Genomic DNA, 5,000 nt, shown 5'->3' on the forward strand with positions numbered 1-5,000 from the left:
AGTTACACTGCACCTTAACCTAAGTTACACTGCACCTTAACCTAAGTTACACTGCACCTTAACCTAAGTTACACTGCACCTTAACCTAAGTTACACTGCACCTTAACCTAAGTTACACTGCACCTTAACCTAAGTTACACTGCACCTTAACCTAAGTTACACTGCACCTTAACCTAAGTTACACTGCACCTTAACCTAAGTTACACTGCACCTTAACCTAAGTTACACTGCACCTTAACCTAACTTACACTGCACCTTAACCTAAGTTACACTGCACCTTAACCTAAGTTACACTGCACCTTAACCTAACTTACACTGCACCTTAACCTAACTTACACTGCACCTTAACCTAACTTACACTGCACCTTAACTGTCACATGTAACGTCACAGGAATGTAGCTTTGCCTAACAGCAACCCTCTGAACATAGTTCACTGCTTGGATCCTCTGGTGTCATGTGTATTTCTTGATGCCATGGTGCGTACCCTCACATAAAGGTCTTTCGAGTGTTGCGTACTTTCTACACAGTCCCGCTAACCACTGGAAGGGTGTACCGCTACAGAACGAATATCGCCCTCCCCTCCTGCCCTTCCAAGCTGGTCGGTCAGGCGTTTGTTTGTGAAATGAGCCTTGCAGCTGTTCAGTTGCATTCGGTTGTCGATGCAGTCAGTGTACGTTGTGGTACGGCCTGTGTGGACTGTCCGCTGATGTACGCGTAACCCACACTGATCATCCGTCGTTACGTACTGAGTGACATAATGTGGCACATGCTTGACCGTACACCGGCTGCGCCCTACAATGGCGAATCATAAGGGCCATATGTTGTGCACGATGCTACTTGTCTCGTCTCCCCATTACAGCGAGATTGCACTGTTGTACGCCGTACAGACATGTGGTAAGTAGGTACGGACGAAAGTATTGCATGTTGGCCCCCCCCCCCCTCCTCCCTCTGCCGGGAATCAGCGTGAGCCGTCTGTTGATGTAGCGACGAGGGTTTTCCTATTTAATCGTATTGCCCCACACAACATGATAGCACGGTGGACCGCGTTCCACATCTGCGACATGCTACAGAGGCCGGTTGACATTCGACCGCGCAAGGGACATTGCACACGTGCGCGGACCATCTTCCACGTGTTCTCTCGTGTACATGCCGCAGTGTGTATGTGGGCTGATGTAGCGTGTCGTGACACATAACATGCAGGCATGCCAGAATCGTAGATTTCGCAAATGTAGATTGACGTATACGTTTGCTGCCAAAGATCCGCAAATGAACTGGAAATCAGTTGTTGAGCGGTTGTTCGCGCTGCAGGTGCATCGGTGATAGCGACGATCGGTACATCTGTGAACCGGTTGTTTCGGCGGTACCCGCCATGCCCCCGAACCTGAGTTGGCCATGTGGGTATGAAGCGATACGAGGCTGTGGCTTGGCGGGACAGTCCCCGGCCGGTGAGGGGGGGCCGCCCGGCGTGCTGGCCGCGCGCTGCGTGAGCGCACGCACTACAGCCGGCTGGTGGGGGGCGCCCAGTGGCAGGAGCGCCGGCCGACGGGCCCGGCTGGCGTCCCAGCTATGCGCCGGCGCACCCTGCGCGCGGCGCCAGGCGGCCAAAGTGGGTTCTGCCGAGCCCGGTGCGAAGCGCGGTGGACATCTGCAGTGTGCTGGTCCGATTGCGGACTGTGTGCGTTGAGGATGCGCCGCCGCCCGGCACTCGGCGTCGCGACGCCGTCTGCTGCTCGGTCGCCCCCAGCGGTTCTCGCAGGTGGTTTGTATCGCAGCTCTGCGGACGTGTTGGCGCGTGCGCTGTGCTGGGAGAGTTCGCTTCTGCACCCAAGTGGGGCTTTGCCCTTCTGTGGCGCTGGCGTTGGAGCTGCCGGTCACCGTAGGTGGCGCGTGTTGTTTCCCGCCGGCAATGCCACGACAGCACGCTCCCGGGCCTCTGTCGGCAGCGGCAAGCTCAGTTGGGAGCACGGGTGTTCGCACTGAAAGCGTCTACTCGCCTATCTCCGGGCGATTGCGCCTCTCTCGAACCCGACCAAGTACTTAGGACGGCGCTGCGCGCCGCCGGGACCTGAGAGGGTTTCGAGGTGTATCGTGCAGGGGAGCTCAGCCTCCTCCTGTTTGCAGAATAATTGAGCGGACGCTTGCGTGTTCGCGCGGGCCCTCGGGACACACTCCCGGGCGGCCGGCTGCTCAGCTCTCGTTGACGCAGCTCCCTGGTTGATCCTGCCAGTAGTCATATGCTTGTCTCAAAGATTAAGCCATGCATGTCTCAGTACAAGCCGCATTAAGGTGAAACCGCGAATGGCTCATTAAATCAGTTATGGTTCCTTAGATCGTACCCACGTTACTTGGATAACTGTGGTAATTCTAGAGCTAATACATGCAAACAGAGTCCCGACCAGAGATGGAAGGGACGCTTTTATTAGATCAAAACCAATCGGATTGGCTCGTCTGGTCCGTTTGCCTTGGTGACTCTGAATAACTTTGGGCTGATCGCACGGTCCTCGTACCGGCGACGCATCTTTCAAATGTCTGCCTTATCAACTGTCGATGGTAGGTTCTGCGCCTACCATGGTTGTAACGGGTAACGGGGAATCAGGGTTCGATTCCGGAGAGGGAGCCTGAGAAACGGCTACCACATCCAAGGAAGGCAGCAGGCGCGCAAATTACCCACTCCCGGCACGGGGAGGTAGTGACGAAAAATAACGATACGGGACTCATCCGAGGCCCCGTAATCGGAATGAGTACACTTTAAATCCTTTAACGAGTATCTATTGGAGGGCAAGTCTGGTGCCAGCAGCCGCGGTAATTCCAGCTCCAATAGCGTATATTAAAGTTGTTGCGGTTAAAAAGCTCGTAGTTGGATTTGTGTCCCACGCTGTTGGTTCACCGCCCGTCGGTGTTTAACTGGCATGTATCGTGGGACGTCCTGCCGGTGGGGCGAGCCGAAGGCGTGCTTGCGCGTCCCGAGGCGGACCCCGTTGAAATCCTACCAGGGTGCTCTTAGTTGAGTGTCTCGGTGGGCCGGCACGTTTACTTTGAACAAATTAGAGTGCTTAAAGCAGGCAAGCCCGCCTGAATACTGTGTGCATGGAATAATGGAATAGGACCTCGGTTCTATTTTGTTGGTTTTCGGAACCCGAGGTAATGATTAATAGGGACAGGCGGGGGCATTCGTATTGCGACGTTAGAGGTGAAATTCTTGGATCGTCGCAAGACGAACAGAAGCGAAAGCATTTGCCAAGTATGTTTTCATTAATCAAGAACGAAAGTTAGAGGTTCGAAGGCGATCAGATACCGCCCTAGTTCTAACCATAAACGATGCCAGCCAGCGATCCGCCGCAGTTCCTCCGATGACTCGGCGGGCAGCCTCCGGGAAACCAAAGCTTTTGGGTTCCGGGGGAAGTATGGTTGCAAAGCTGAAACTTAAAGGAATTGACGGAAGGGCACCACCAGGAGTGGAGCCTGCGGCTTAATTTGACTCAACACGGGAAACCTCACCAGGCCCGGACACCGGAAGGATTGACAGATTGATAGCTCTTTCTTGATTCGGTGGGTGGTGGTGCATGGCCGTTCTTAGTTGGTGGAGCGATTTGTCTGGTTAATTCCGATAACGAACGAGACTCTAGCCTGCTAACTAGTCGCGTGACATCCTTCGTGCTGTCAGCGATTACTTTTCTTCTTAGAGGGACAGGCGGCTTCTAGCCGCACGAGATTGAGCAATAACAGGTCTGTGATGCCCTTAGATGTTCTGGGCCGCACGCGCGCTACACTGAAGGAATCAGCGTGTCTTCCTAGGCCGAAAGGTCGGGGTAACCCGCTGAACCTCCTTCGTGCTAGGGATTGGGGCTTGCAATTGTTCCCCGTGAACGAGGAATTCCCAGTAAGCGCGAGTCATAAGCTCGCGTTGATTACGTCCCTGCCCTTTGTACACACCGCCCGTCGCTACTACCGATTGAATGATTTAGTGAGGTCTTCGGACTGGTACGCGGCATCGACTCTGTCGTTGCCGATGCTACCGGAAAGATGACCAAACTTGATCATTTAGAGGAAGTAAAAGTCGTAACAAGGTTTCCGTAGGTGAACCTGCGGAAGGATCATTACCGACTAGACTGCATGTCTTTCGATGTGCGTGTCGTGTCGCGCAACACGCTACCTGTACGGCAGTAGCCGTGCGCCGCGTGCGGAACCACGCGTGCCTCTCAAAACTAGCGCAAGTGTTGTTGTGTGGTACGAGCGCTGAAGCTCTGGAGCGGCTGGCCTGCGGCACCTGGCGCCTGGCGCCGGTTTTGAATGACTTTCGCCCGAGTGCCTGTCCGCTCCGGTGTGGAGCCGTACGACGCCCATCGGCCGTCAGGCCGTTGGACACAAAGTAATGGAACAGGGGCCGTCAAACGCCTCAGTCCCGCCTCTGCAACTGTCTTGAAAGAGACGGTGGAGAACTGAAAAGATAAAGATCACCCAGGACGGTGGATCACTCGGCTCGTGGGTCGATGAAGAACGCAGCAAATTGCGCGTCGACATGTGAACTGCAGGACACATGAACATCGACGTTTCGAACGCACATTGCGGTCCATGGATTCCGTTCCCGGGCCACGTCTGGCTGAGGGTCGGCTACGTATACTGAAGCGCGCGGCGTTTGTCCCGCTTCGGGCGCCTGGGAGTGTCGTGGTCGCCTGTGTGGCCGGCCGCGTCTCCTTAAACGTGCGATGCGCGCCCGTCGCCTGGCGGTTCGCATACCGGTGCTTTCTCGGTAGCGTGCACAGCCGGCTGGCGGTGTGGCGTGCGACACCTCGTACAACGACCTCAGAGCAGGCGAGACTACCCGCTGAATTTAAGCATATTACTAAGCGGAGGAAAAGAAACTAACAAGGATTCCCCCAGTAGCGGCGAGCGAACAGGGAAGAGTCCAGCACCGAACCCCGCAGGCTGCCGCCTGTCGTGGCATGTGGTGTTCGGGAGGGTCCACTACCCCGACGCCTCGCGCCGAGCCCAAGTCCAAC

At 55.4% G+C, this 5,000-nt stretch overlaps 3 non-coding genes across 3 annotated transcripts in view; all 3 read left to right on the forward strand.

Annotated features, from left to right (window-relative positions):
* Positions 1-2,207: 2,207 nt before the first annotated feature.
* On the forward strand, positions 2,208-4,100 carry LOC126307592 (small subunit ribosomal RNA). Its single transcript, XR_007553633.1, has one exon. It is a non-coding gene; the product is annotated as a small subunit ribosomal RNA (ribosomal RNA).
* Positions 4,101-4,455: 355 nt separating this feature from the next.
* LOC126307555 (5.8S ribosomal RNA) lies at positions 4,456-4,610 on the forward strand. The gene has a single exon (XR_007553600.1). It is a non-coding gene; the product is annotated as a 5.8S ribosomal RNA (ribosomal RNA).
* Positions 4,611-4,798: 188 nt separating this feature from the next.
* LOC126307544 (large subunit ribosomal RNA) overlaps positions 4,799-5,000 on the forward strand; it is a 4,222-nt gene continuing 4,020 nt past the window's right edge. The window contains exon 1 of the ribosomal RNA XR_007553593.1: positions 4,799-5,000. This exon is cut by the window's right edge and continues 4,020 nt beyond it. This is a non-coding gene — a ribosomal RNA (large subunit ribosomal RNA).

The sequence above is a fragment of the Schistocerca gregaria genome, unplaced genomic scaffold (assembly GCF_023897955.1).
Source record: "Schistocerca gregaria isolate iqSchGreg1 unplaced genomic scaffold, iqSchGreg1.2 ptg000341l, whole genome shotgun sequence".
Classification (NCBI taxonomy): domain Eukaryota; kingdom Metazoa; phylum Arthropoda; class Insecta; order Orthoptera; family Acrididae; genus Schistocerca; species Schistocerca gregaria.